The sequence below is a fragment of the Mercenaria mercenaria genome, chromosome 14 (genome assembly GCF_021730395.1).
Source record: "Mercenaria mercenaria strain notata chromosome 14, MADL_Memer_1, whole genome shotgun sequence".
Taxonomy (NCBI): Eukaryota; Metazoa; Mollusca; class Bivalvia; order Venerida; family Veneridae; genus Mercenaria; species Mercenaria mercenaria.
In genome coordinates, this window is record NC_069374.1 from 27,237,824 (window position 1) to 27,252,261 (window position 14,438).

General features: G+C 33.4%; 1 long non-coding RNA gene across 1 annotated transcript; it reads left to right on the forward strand.

Moving 5' to 3' along the window:
• The first annotated feature begins 664 nt into the window (after positions 1 to 664).
• On the forward strand, positions 665 to 3,717 carry LOC123526592 (uncharacterized). The gene is made up of 3 exons (XR_006681618.2): positions 665 to 816; positions 3,254 to 3,354; positions 3,596 to 3,717. It is a non-coding gene; the product is annotated as an uncharacterized LOC123526592 (long non-coding RNA).
• Positions 3,718 to 14,438: the final 10,721 nt, after the last annotated feature.

The following is a 14,438-nucleotide window of genomic DNA, read 5'->3' on the forward strand; positions in this document are numbered from 1 at the left end:
ATACAATATGGGATATTTTTGATGATTCGCAATCATCAATACAATATGGGATATTTTAATGATTCGCAATCATCAATACAGTTTGGGATATTTTTAATGATTCGCCATCATCAATACAATATGGGATATTTTTAATGATTAACAATCATCAATACAATATGGTATATGTTTAATGATTCGCCATCATCAATAAAATATGGGATATTTTTAATGATTCGCAATCATCAATACAATATGGTATACGCAATTATCAATACAATATGGTATATTTTTAATGATTCGCTATCATCAATACAGTATGGGATACGCAATTATCAATACAATGTGGGATATTTTTAATGATTCAAAATCATCACTACAAGACAAATATTGAAACTATATCATACATTTCTGACTGACGATCAAGTCATTGCTGTCGTAATTATGGTTTAAATGTAAAGCAAAACTTTTGTCGTCAGTATAGAACATTGAAACCTTCTGCTTCAGTTAAAAATATTTGGTATTTTTTAATTTGGTATAACATCGAGCGAAACAATGTGTCAAACGATTGAGGTGTAATTGACATGAATACATACAACTACAAGGAAACAAAAATGAGTACATTTAACCACATAAAGTTGCTAAAAATCTGTATCCTGTTTGTAAGTTTCTGTATAAAAAGGACTGACTTTCATCATCCTGTACATACGTACTTGTGCATCAACTTTTAAAAGTAAAAAGTTCGTTACCGAGTATAATTCAATATGCATAAACTAATGCTTGTGTTACTTTTGGTCAGTTGTGTGACCATTATCATCGTGCCTGACGGAGCAAAAGGTAGGCCTCTTTCATTTAGATAAAATGTTAGATTGAATTTATTTCCATCATAGTGACGTGCTTTTATTTTTACGTTGTAGAAATGATCAGTTTTTTGCTTTATATAATGATGTAACTTTTTTCATATTTTGATAGTGTCAAATCTTTTGCGTAACAACAGAACTTTGGAATGGCAAAAGTGGGGTCTACTTGCACCTGCATTTGTTTTTAATCACCGATAAAATGCACAGAAATTGTTTCAATCGGCTTTGCGCAGGTTTGACTACATAAGGCAACTGTCGAAGTAGATCTAATTCATTTATAACCACCATAGGCACCGCCGTTTATATGACTGAAAAAATGTTTAAAAAGACGCTTAACACACGCACTCACGCATGCACGAGCGCACGCACAGAGTTGACTTATGAGATATAATGTGCTATGAGCTAAATACTCGAATATACATCACAGATGCGTAACACTCAAACAGAGCAAAACACTCAAGAAGAATTTCTTAGTAACTATTATGAACATGTATTCATTCAGATTTACCATTTATTATTCAGAATATGGTCATTTTTGTATTTGCAAAAGTACTTTTAGTTTTAAATGTACTTACCGTGTTGCAAGCCTTTGCCCGGTCACAGTAAATTTTCATAACATACCTCGCCAAAACGTCTTGTTCTACTTAATTACTAACAGGTCTATTTAATCACTAACAGGTCTATTTACTATATATTTTATTTTATTGATATTTCACAGGCCTCACGAAAACACATTGTTCATCTTTGCTGGTATTTAATCACAAACATGTCTTTTTAATATATCTTTTATTTTATTGATATATCTCCCCTATTCAAATCCTAAAATGTGACACTATTTTCCGTTTTAGCTCAAATAAAGTAGTAAATGTTAAAATAAGAACGATCAGTTTATACACCACTTAGATTAATCAAACGATGGTGATGCGAATAGAACTTATTTTTTTCTTTAGAGTTGAATTGTCTCAAGCACTCGACCTACTGTCTATTTGGGAAAGTCAAAAAGTAAACAATCAAAATGTTTTATATATAATTTGCAACGTCTAAAAGAACAGTATCTGCAAATGTAGAACACAAAATGCGCTTAGAATAGAAAATTAACATATTACCATGTATTTAAGACAAATTTTGATGTTGAAGCGTATGTAGATGCTATAGATATAGATAAGTTTAGATCAAGTCTCGACTCTCTAAGATCATCATCCCACCAACTGTTAATAGAAAAAGAAAGACATTTATTTATACCTAAAAATGATAGATTATGTTTTATGTCGAAGACGAGTACCATTTAATACTTATTTGTCTAATATATAGAAATATACGACAAAAATATCTGCAAGAAAAATATTTTAGATACCCAAATGTTAATAAATTTTGTATTTTGATGTCAAGTACCAATGTCAGTATTATTAGAAACTTAGCAATGTATATATATTATGCATTTAAGTTAAGACAGGACTATTGTGACAATAAGTAATACGTTTGGTAATCTGTGTAATATGTGACGAACTGAATAATCACTATTATTTGTGTATCTTAATAAAATGTCAACTGGGTATCACACATGTACATACTGCATTGTATTGTATTGTATTAGCTTAGCTATGTAAATATTGTGTGTATGGGCCGGAGGCCTTCATGCTAATTGAAATATACTAAACTTAACTGTCTTACAACTAACAAGTCAAGAACTTTAGATATAAAGTCATGCGCTCCGGACTGTCACTCGAGCATTCGAGATAATTTAAGCTTGAATTAAATGCGTCTCCTGAATGTATACCGCTCCCGTATCTACAACATTTGAATTTGTTTTATACAAAGAAATATATTTGTGCCTCCCAATTCATGGGAAACATACTGTTGCTGCATTCGCGGTCTATCTGTCCGTTTGCATTTGGCTTGCCCGCGTTTCCTCTCCAAAGCTCCAAAACAGATTTCAGTGAAACTTCAAGCATGTCATCGGAAGTCCCGCTTGAATCAATTTTAATGGAGTTACTGCCCCTTAAAGCTCATTTTCTTATATAAAATGTGTCTGAGCTACGCCTATATTATTGCTGGAAATTAAATGAAATTTCATAGGAGGGTCCGTTAGCAAACTGGGTTTACTGTAGAATGACTTAGATTATTATACATAGTTAACATCACACCATTCATAAGAGTGTATGCTCTATATATAAATGAACAGTTATTTTAACGTTCTAATGCCTTGGTAAAATGCCTTATATATGATTAAATGCGTCGGACGACATATGCTTTAATGGTGATAAAAACATCCATTGAGGTACCTTTATTTTTAGCCCAGATTGTGCCGCGTTTGGTGAAAAAATGAAAGGTATGATATTTGATATACAACAAGCAAAAGCACCTACAAATATCATTTTAAGTCAGTCTCACTACCAGATTCCTTTTGTTTTTAGCCCAGATGAGCTGTGCTTGTAAATATAGTTGTTCAAGCGATGAGAATGATGTAGGAACTAACAACTGTTATGGACAAAGACGTTGCTGTAGATATGGCTACGTAAGTTCATCACTGAGTGTCATTATTATCTACACATTTATCAGCTTGATATGTTTGCTTTTAATTTACATGGCTCACCTGGTGGTATACCATTTAAATTGTTAGCACTCTTGTGCATCTGGTGATATACCATTTAAATTGTTAAGCTCACTTGTGTTTTAATCATTTGACTATCTCTGCTTCGATTATTTGATAGGCTTGTGCAACATCTGAACAATATTTTTTGGTTTAAACTTTTCAGATTGGATGACCACTGCTACGAACTTGAACAAGCTGAATTCTAAAGCCTTATGACGTTGAACAACAAACTTCCATGCAATTTCATGTTGTCTTTATTTGTATAAATAAATGGCTCCATTGTAACAGTACCCTTTCTTTTCTGCCATCATAACACATTTCATCTGTTTGCAGAAGTTTCTTCAATGTAATTATAACCTCTGTTTCTTAAGTATTTTACGCTCACGGGGAGCATATTATCGTCACCACGATACAATATTTGTACTGATAATTCCGCAGAAGCATAATTTGCCGAAATTTCAGATATGTTTCACATTTGCATAAAAACTGAAGTAAACTTCAGTTCATTTAACGCCTACTTTTATACAAGTATGGTTGCTGATTTCTGCCAATTTCGTCTTTTCGCTTGCGAAAAAACAAGTCGACATTTTTTGTCGTTATTTTGTTTTTCATTCTGGCGGCTTTTTCGCCTGCGAAAACATGAACACACGACGAGACACAGATATTACGCACCGATAACGGTGCCTTAAATTTATTGTGTTTTCGTTGTTAACGAAACAATGAAAGGACAACAAATTTTAAAACATCGTCCTTCCGTTTCTTTTTCGCTTTCCAGTACACATGTACATAACATTAACAGTCATTGTTTAATTTGATAATGGCATCTGTCTCCTCTGAAATAGTTTGTGAAAGTTGATAAAACTTGGCCTGGACCTTCCTTGGATTAGTGTCTACCAAAGCTGTTCAGTGTATCTTCTTTTCCAAAACTGCAAGGTCAAGAGCTTAGATATTTGGCATGTAGCATAATAATTGTCTAATAGGCCTGACCATGTTCGTTCAAATTATGTCCATCGGGTAAAAAGTGACTCCGCTCCATGTTCACTTATTTTACAGTTTAGAGTGCTATAGGAAAAACAAAAATACTTCTTGTCTAAAGCCATAATGCCATGAGAGTAGATATTAGGCATGTGTCATTGTGTATTGGTTCTCTACCAAGTTTGTTCAAATAATGTCCCTTGGACCGACATTGGCCCCACCCTGGGGATCACTTGTTTACATAGACCTATACAGGAAACATTTAAAAAATATTCTTGTCTTAAGCCTCAGGGCCTTAGGCTTAGGCATTAAGCATGTACATGTTATCCTTTACCACATCTATTCGAATCATGTCTCTGGGGTCAAAATTGAACCTGCCACTTGTTTTATTTAAGAAATAGTATATATTTCATTTTGTGATTTGTCGCTAAATAAAATCATTGTTTGGAGTTCAAATGCGGATGAATTATATCACGAGGGCTATAATAATACTCATCTGAACGACAAGCAATTATTTCATTTAAGACCAAATCACTAATTGAGATATATTATTTCGATTTTAACACGTTACCAAGGATTTCCAAGTACATCCTTGACGACATCCATTATTCTTTGCCTGTTTTCCGTTGGTTTGTTGGTTCGTTTTCCAGCGCGCCGGTATGCCGTTATTAAGTGATAATTGTGACGTCAGAAAAATAAACACACAATTTTCAGCCTTCTTTGTTTAATAGGAAAATGATTCGGGTCGTGTTAGAAATAAATTCATATATTAAGATAATTCTTCTTTTCTAAAATTTAAAGGCTTCGATATTTGGGATGTAGCATTATGTGGATGTCCTCTACCAAGTTTGTTGAAATCAAATCGCCTCCGATTAGGCAAGTGCAATATCAGTACCTATTCTTTGAAAAGGTGAGCTAAAACACCCATCAGAGTCACTCGATGAGCTTTTATGGGGGACTAGAAATCAAACATTCAATGAGGTTACAGAACGGCTTTCCCACCAGGTAGACAGACTCAGTGTGAAGTCCGATCAAGGAATCTCACCCTCTTTAATTTTTCTAAAATATTAACAAAATGGCCTTTCCGCCAACTAGACAGTTTGAAGCCCAATTAAGGAATCTCACCCTCATTAATGTTTCTAAATCATAAGTAAAATCAGATATGTCTAGACGTATGCATAAGAATCACCTGTTGAAAAAAGTCCAAAAGAGCCAGCAACTTAAATATGGACAGATAGGAAACTTTCTTCTCAATCATATAAAGTATTTTGTATTTAAACAAGTAACATAAAAATATCCAATTACTTTTGATATTGTGGCAAATTAAAACTATGTACAATTTTGATTTTTAAACAAAGTTCGTATACATTGTAATATTTAGTTCTGTAGATTTTTTTTTCAAACTAAAACTACTTAACATTGTAACGTTTTACTATACAATTCATTATAACGGTGCTACAATACAATATAATGCAACAGATTTATAACCCTGATCATATCTGTATGGGTTACCAAGAATTAAATTTTTCATTGCTACTCAGTGAATTGAATTAAACATTAACAAAGCTTCCTTTTATAAAAAGAGCATTTCTGTCCGACAAATATTATAACATGTAGAGAACGGCACCGCTACGTCACTTAGGAACACCTACTTCTTTAGAAAACTACGTTTCTTGTGCAAAATGACTGTACTGTCAACAACGAAAAAAGAAAATCTTTTTTTAGTGATAGTGACTATGTTTGATAAAGTGTGTAGGCAGTAAGATTTTGAAATATAAATGATTTTATAGTCGTTGCATCTATATGGATAATTTTACGTCATGGTGCAAGTTTTATTTGTCAGCCTAAGCATGGTGTTTTGCAAAAAAATGCACCAAAAATGATAAATAAAAACTACTTTTTAAATACATTTTTTCTTACTTTCTTATTTTCCTATCTAAACAATTATGCCTGTTCTTTCATTCTTTCTACCATCTATATTCTATCTTTTTGTCCCACTTCAAATAATGTATCCCCTTCCCCTCTTGCGCAACAAGTCTTTGAATGGTAATGTTTGGACGCAGTCAAAATATCACTTTAATTAAATTTAAGTACTAAAATATCCTGATCGTCGACTAATTCTACATAAAATAACATTCGGCTATTTTTGTATTTACTTATGAATGCTTGAGGCTGTGATTCAAGAAACACTGCGTGTAACAAAGTGACAAAATTCTGGTAAACGATTGCTTACAACCATTTATTGGATAATTTCCCTTAGATTATGAATTTTGCATATCTTTTAGAAAGCCTAGAAAGTATTAAGAAATTATATTGTCTATTTTATAGATTAAAACATAGAATCCGTTATAAAATCCATTTTAGAGGGATAGATTTACCTCGTAGTTATAATGAATGAATTCTAAATAGAAAATACAAAAAACTGCTACACGCACTGGTTCATACAGATTACCCCTGAAATTTCCTTTATTTGTCCAAAATGATATAATTCATTTTAATGGACCAACTTTGTTAGGAAAAGTCAAAATTAAGGTGTAAACTGGAGTTAGCTTATTAATCCGGATTTCAGTGATATCAAATCGACTTTTGTACCAACTCAGTAAATAAGATCATGAAACTGCTATTAGAAAACAACTTCATGCAACTAAATACATTATAGACGATGTTTATAGACAGTATCTTATGACTGTGATTAACGTTCATTTTAAAAATTTGGGACTGGAATTAAAGTCAGTTGTACATTGTAACATCCGTAAAAGGTAGCGGCACAAACAAAGTTTGACCAGGTTATTTTCGACCAATCTGATGAACATGTTTTTGTTAAGGCATAAGTGAAACGAGCTACTCACCCAAAAGTATATATTTTGAAACTAAATTTTGAAATAAAATTTTAGAATAACACGTCCTCAGGTAAGAAATTAGCATATACTATTTATTGTAAGTGATTTATCATAGGAAGTATATTTGAAATTACCTAATATGTAGTTATCGAAAACTAACTTTACTTTGTAGTCTATAAAACAATTAATAAAGCTCTACACAAAGATGTAAAAGAAATATAAGGTAGTATATACATTGGCAAAGAGGCTGCAGATGTTTTTTCGACGCAGCCGAATAAAGCTCGTTTTAATGACCTACAATGACCTATTCCACGATACCCCGTTGGCAAATCAGATTGCTTGATTACGTATCATAGGCGTTTCAGTTTTATGCAACAATCTTTCTAATTGGATGGTAGTGTTCTATTTTTCACTCTGTGTCTTGTGAAATGCAGAGTGAAACAAGTTACAGCATAGCAAAAGTTCTTTCTAGGGCACATCTTTATAAATATATAATGATCATTTTGTAAAATTTTGTTTGCAGTGTGATTATGTCTGTTTTAAATCTTGGTCATCAGTGTATGGAACCCCGGGATCGGACACAAGGACAAGACCATTCTACCTTATTGACATTCCGTATCCGCACGTTTAAACGCCTCCGGGGGCGTTACATTCAAATATAAAAAGAACTATTTTGAAAAGGAACTATATTGTTTTCTACCATCTAAAAATATCACGTCAACTATTTCCAAAGTATTCACGCTAATATACATGTAAGTTGTTACATCCTACAACAAAATAAATCCATTACCACTTTAAGTTGAGTAAATACGGCAATAAGGACACATTGACACATTGACCCGGTCAGTCAACACGTGTTGTGTACCATTTGATGCGTGAATTTGTTGCGCACAATTAGAGGGTCGTAATGGGTTTGTTTTCACATATACACCATGCATTCGAACGACATATGTTAACTTTGTGATAAGTAAGATGTTTGGCATGTTTAAAAAAAGCCACTTTTCCATCCTCGGGTTTAGTAACATGTAATTCGCGGAGTGTGTTCAGTCAGAGACTCGCCTCAATTAAGAAAGAAGAATTTTAACATCAGAGGTTATTTCTAAGGTCACGGAGTTTGATTGGCCAGCCTTTAATTACAACAGCTTTCTAGATCAGTTGCTCAGTCAATCAAACCGGGCCTGTAACATTTTCGTTTTTGTCGTGTTCAGCGACCCCTGGAGTTTCCACTTTTTCTATTTTACCAAATTAAAGTTTCTAAGCAAGAGAAGGAAGGAACAATGACAAAAGTCTTAAAGGTATGTGTCAGTCAGTATGATAAGTATAAATAAATATAATCAGAATGTGTAATAATGCAATAAAACACCCGTTGAAATACTACTTTTCATATTTTATTAATCTCCAGAAAGAACTGTTTACAGACGTTTAACTTATATAAACCACTGACGCCATACCAGAAAGAAAATGCCACTATGCATGTTATATTCAGATGGAAGAAAAATTATAAATTGTTCAATATTCATTGTACCCATTTACCATAATGCGATTTTAAGGTTAGAAATGCGCGACTGAAATGGGTAAGTACATATTCCCTTTCGTGTACAGTGTTGCCTGTAGGTGTACATGTGAACACAGCTGTATTGATTTATAATGTTTCACATTTGCACTCCAAATTTTACAAGCTTACTAAGTACATACCAATCCTACAGGAAATGAAGGCACTAGACACGGCTTTATGAATTGAAAGATAAAATTTCATGAAACAGGATTAGTTTCCTCTCCAGACGATGGATTTGTGTTACATCTTTAGGAAACAGATTATGTGCATAGTTTAGATGTACTCTAGGGCAGAACTCACTTCAGATAATTGTCGAGAAATGGCGATAAAATATCGTAGCAGCTAAGGGCTCTAATCTTAACTCGTACACCGTAGATGTACAAACAAAGTTTAATCAGACAGCAATCGAACAATCAATTAATTTTGTTTGTTTTATTTCAAACAAATACACAAGTAATAACCCATTTATTACCATGTTTGTCCACTTAGTTTATAACTTGCAAGCAAAAACTTATTATCGTTTTTGTACTGTAGGGATAATACACGTTTTTGTGCATTATCGTCTGCAGTAACCGGCAGCATTTGTTTTGACCGTGTTAAGGCAAGATTTTTCGCACGTTAATACATGCTCGGATCCAGTCAAAAACTAGTTTTCTTTTTACAAAAGTACACGATTATGCAGTCTGTAACTGAAATTGTTTATTTAAATTCTAGTTTACTGAATATGTATTACATTGTAAATTTTATATTATACTTTGTTAATATATTGCTATTTTTCCCAAAAACTTTAGCAGTGAGATATAACATGTTCTCAGTACGCATGTATCTGTAGGTGAAATGATATATATTATTTTGGTATACTTGGCAGATCTTCTTAAAGAATGTTCATATTTTAATAATTACTTGAGTGTATACTTAAGTTTAAAAACAACAACAACAACAACAAAAAAAAAAGAAACAGAAAAAAACATGTTCACATTTCATCCATATGGATTTCAGAAAGACATTTTCAATTCATTTTCGCTCCTTATTTACTGTGATGGCTGTTCATGTTATTTGTGTACCGGCAGATTCTACCCAGCGGTGTTTTTCCATGACCCGTTCCAACATGGTGTCCCATTGTTTTTCTTTATATCTGCGTTCAATCTTTGCCGTTTCATTATTTCAATTTGTGCACTTTTGTGATAAGGCTCTCTATTTTTCCATTAATGTGACCATATTGTTGTAAATACGTTATTCCTTATGGATTTTTGTTTCTGTTTCTTGCGTTTTCAGACTCATGCAGGTGGTTTATATTATCTTTAACGGAACCATTGCCAAATGTACTGATATATATTTGTTTTGCAAGGAAAGTTAGTTCAAACTTAATACGTAGCTAACGTATTAGCACACGGCAGATAATTATTGTTTTGCATCTTCTGAAACTAGACAATTTTTCATATCGGGTGCTTGTTTGATAAGCTTGAGCTCCATATAAAGTGTGGGTACACCTTGGGAAGAACAATCCGGGGTTAGTATACATCAAGTTTTGAAAACGTGTTCAATGATGAACTTAACTAATATTCAAGCAAATAAATCTTTTTATCGTGGAAGTATAAACAGAACGCTTGTTTTATGGATTGATCTAAAATGCGTCGACTATTTTTGGAAGATAATCCTTGTTTAAACTACTGTAACTTTCAAATTATACCTACGCCAGCATTTACGAATGAACGTTGTGAATACATTCGTTGACAAGTCGATATACATTTAATCTTTCGTCATATATGTTTAATATTTATCTACCTTATTCATAGCTATGCATTCAAAATATCTGGTAGAAAATCATATCTGTTCACACCAGGGGTATCCCCATTTCAAAACAAAATAAACAAACAAAAAGAATTAAAACTCAAAAGCAAATACACCTGGTCCACCAAAACTTGTTTCGGGAAAAGTGCAGTAATCAAGAGACATTTTGGCATTCAATTTCCAGTCATATTTACTTGTATAATTCGAATAGAATTATTGATAACTTCTGAAGCATTGTGTCCCAATCAGAAACACTTTAAGCATTTGTACATCTAGTACAATAAAAGCAACAATGACTTCAAATATCCAAATAAACAGTCAGATGCCAATACAACGATGTATAAGACATCGCCAGTGTCTATATCCTAATTAGTGTAAAGTATTACTGAGAAATCTAATCTGCTAATCAGCTTGTTTGCTTGTTTTAGTTTGGGATTAACGACATACCGACACAATTATAGGGCCTAAGGCGACTTTGTATCTTTTGATGATGTTGGAAGACCCCAGATGCCTCTCCGTGCAGTATTTCATCACGGGCGGCGCCTGGGTAGAACCACCGACTTTCCGTAAGCCAGCTTGATGGAAAAATGCAACGCCCCGAGCGAGGCTCGAACCCACATCGGTGAATGCAAATGATTCAAAGTCAGCGACCTAAACCACCCGGTCAAGGAGGACCCCTGTAAATCCGTCGCTGGTTTTAGTGTTTCGTAAATATATCATGCTTTCGGAAATCTTAAACAAGAGGTGTGTGCCACAGGAAATTTCAAAAGAGTCAGCAACAAACGTCGGATCTATGTTTTAATAAAGACCCCCAATTAATGTTGTTAAAATAATCTATTTGTTGTTCCGTCTAGCTTTTTATAGGACTGGAGGTCAGTACAGGGGAATTCTTCCGCAGAAATCTTGCCGTCCGTATTATGGGCACACTTGTCAATATTTCAGGACGTCGTCATCAGTTTGATGTCGATGTATTCTTGTTATGGAATTATGCATTAGAAAGGTACCCCTGTAATAGCTCTTCATTGAGGTGATAGGTAAAGACATTAAACAGATCAGCCATCAATTACGACAGGTCTTCAGATTAAATGACACTTTAAAATCTAATATTCTGAGAGACTTTTACATGCAAGGCTATTTCGAATATGTCTGCATTGCGCTGTATTCTGTAATATAATACGGTATGTTATCTTAGTCCCAAGGCCGTGCTCCACTGTATTCATTTGTTTGTTCGTTTTGTCCGCGCGTTTGCTTTGTATGTGATGCGTGTGAGTATGTGCGAGCGCATGTGTATATGTGTGTGTGTATGCTTTTGTCGTGGGCACGTCCGCGTGCTGGGAGAGACTGCGTTTTTTTGGAACGTGACATTGTTATCCTTGTTTCGCCATTTTTCAACAGTTTTTCATATAGCGGTAGGCAGTTAACCTAATCAGTGTTCCTGGATTCTGTACCAGTACAAACCTGTTCACCACAAGTAACTGCAAACTTCCCCACATGAATCAGAGGTGGAGAAATGGTTTCAGACACAATGTCTTATCAAATCTCCACGAAGAACATGCGCTCCACCCGGGGATCGAACTCACGACCACGCGATCCGTAGATGTGTGCTCTCCCTATTGAGCTAAGCGGGCGGGTTGAAAAATATTATACATTCACCATGATAAGCTCGCATTTTTAAATCTTGTTATGATTTATTCAAGATGATGATTATTTATGCAGGAGGTTATTTTTCGTTACTTTTGTAAAAAAATATCAGAAAGACAATATACACTAAGTCTGGCGTACTGTTTTAGTCCTGATGTTTCATAAGCAATCATAAAACTTAAATTTATTTATTTTTGCTTCAGATATTTTTTTTAGCCTTGAAATAAGATTTAGAAGAAATGTGTTGTTCTAAGCATGTTATATATAGACTACTGTCTTTTGAAATAAATGTTTACAGACTCGTCAGGTATTGGTGGAAGGGGTTGTTTACATAAAGCTGATATCTGCTTTACCCAGATAACACTGATATCAAAAGACAGTAGAGTGTTATTCGCCATGTAATTGATATAACTTTTCTGTTTGCCGTGAATATTTCGTCATGGTTAAGTTCTGTATTAGTCTGACCTGAACGACAAATGTTGGTAGAAATAAGATTAACCTAGAAAGTTAATATATACTTTTAACTGTTACGTCTTAATGATCTAAAATATGTTTTGCAAAAGGTATAGTTTAATCAGTAAAATCAAAAAGAAATATGTGATGACTTTTCAGCAATAATCAAATCTGAAAAAGAAAGGAATGGTACTGTTAGCTTTGATGTATTTCTTGACAGTCTTACTGATTATGGAAGGCCAAAATCGCAACAAAAATGTATTTATCTTCATTTTATGTCGTTCTCTAATTTGCAAAACCATTATTGTATGCCAAATTCCTACTTTTATGACGACAAATTTGTTTCGGTGTAATGAATGAAGATTAATGTTTGTATAAAAAGAAACAAAAACAGGAAAAGAGAGCAGTAATGCATTCTTTTCTGTGAAATTTAATTAAAGTTGTTGAAAACATATTAGTGAAATTCGTTGAAATGGTCCTTGAAAACAGTAACAAATAGTTGTAATTCAATAACATCAGGACTGTCAGTGTTTTTCAGAGCTAGATCATTTTACGTATTAAATTTATTATTTACAGATTCAGCAATTCGAAAATTTGTACAATGCGCATGTTTTACAAGGCGGAAATTATTCATATTTATGTATACTGTCCTGTGGATATTGATGGTGATAAATGGTAAAAGTGTGTATGCTATTAATAAGTTATCACTACCCATTGGTGTTTTTGCCACTCCTAAAACTAAAGCAGTTTACTACTTTTTTTCCCTTATTTGTTCGTTTCGTCCCAGTTATTTATATATTTTAATCGTCCATGTGCTGTTGAGGCCTTGAAGCAATAGAAAAATGCTTTTCTGTACATAATATCGTTGAAAGATGTCTATAATTTCAATACATGTTCCGAAAAGAATAGTTCCACAGTAACTTTTACATTTAATATACATTTATATTTTATTATATCCGATGGATATACCACCCTTTCCATGACAATCACGTTCCAAGGCAGCCAATCCAGTTCATCCTGTACTAGTACAGACACAACAAACTAACCAAAGGGACACAGCAAGAGAAAGCCACAAGAACACACAGAGAGAGAGGCCCCATACCTCCCAAGAATAATTTAATATAGATGCTACATATTAATAAAAACAGAATGTTTACAGGAACTTCGAGACCTTTTGTTACGGAGAAAAATGATACAATAGCTTTGAGCTTTACCTGCTAACGTTTAAGTTGCAGTCCACAAATGGATAATTAAGTAACTGAGACGAATTTTGATTCTTCGCCATCATTATATTTGTCTTCGTTTTTTATTTATCATTCAACCTTTTCAGAAGACTAGAACTTTAGTTTAGGTTCCTTTAAGTTCCATTTATTACAGTATTATCTTTTTTTAATTGTTGAATGAATTGCACTGATATCGTCTCTGAGAGGTACGGCAACATCATTAAAAAGTAATAATATATATATATTTTTGTTGGATTTAACGTCGCACCGACACATGAATAATATATGGATAATTGATATACTATTAATCATGAGCTATTGTCGTTTTGTAAAATCATCACTATGTCATTTACAATAATGAACGGAGTATACGGGTATGTTACTTCAGAAAATTATGAACAAGTTTTGATTTAGAAATAAATCACTAGTAATGGATATATATGTATTACAAATATGTCAGTGCAATGCACCATAGTCATTTTAATACAGAATGTTTAGCATGTTTCTTACTGTTAAACGTTAGGAAAC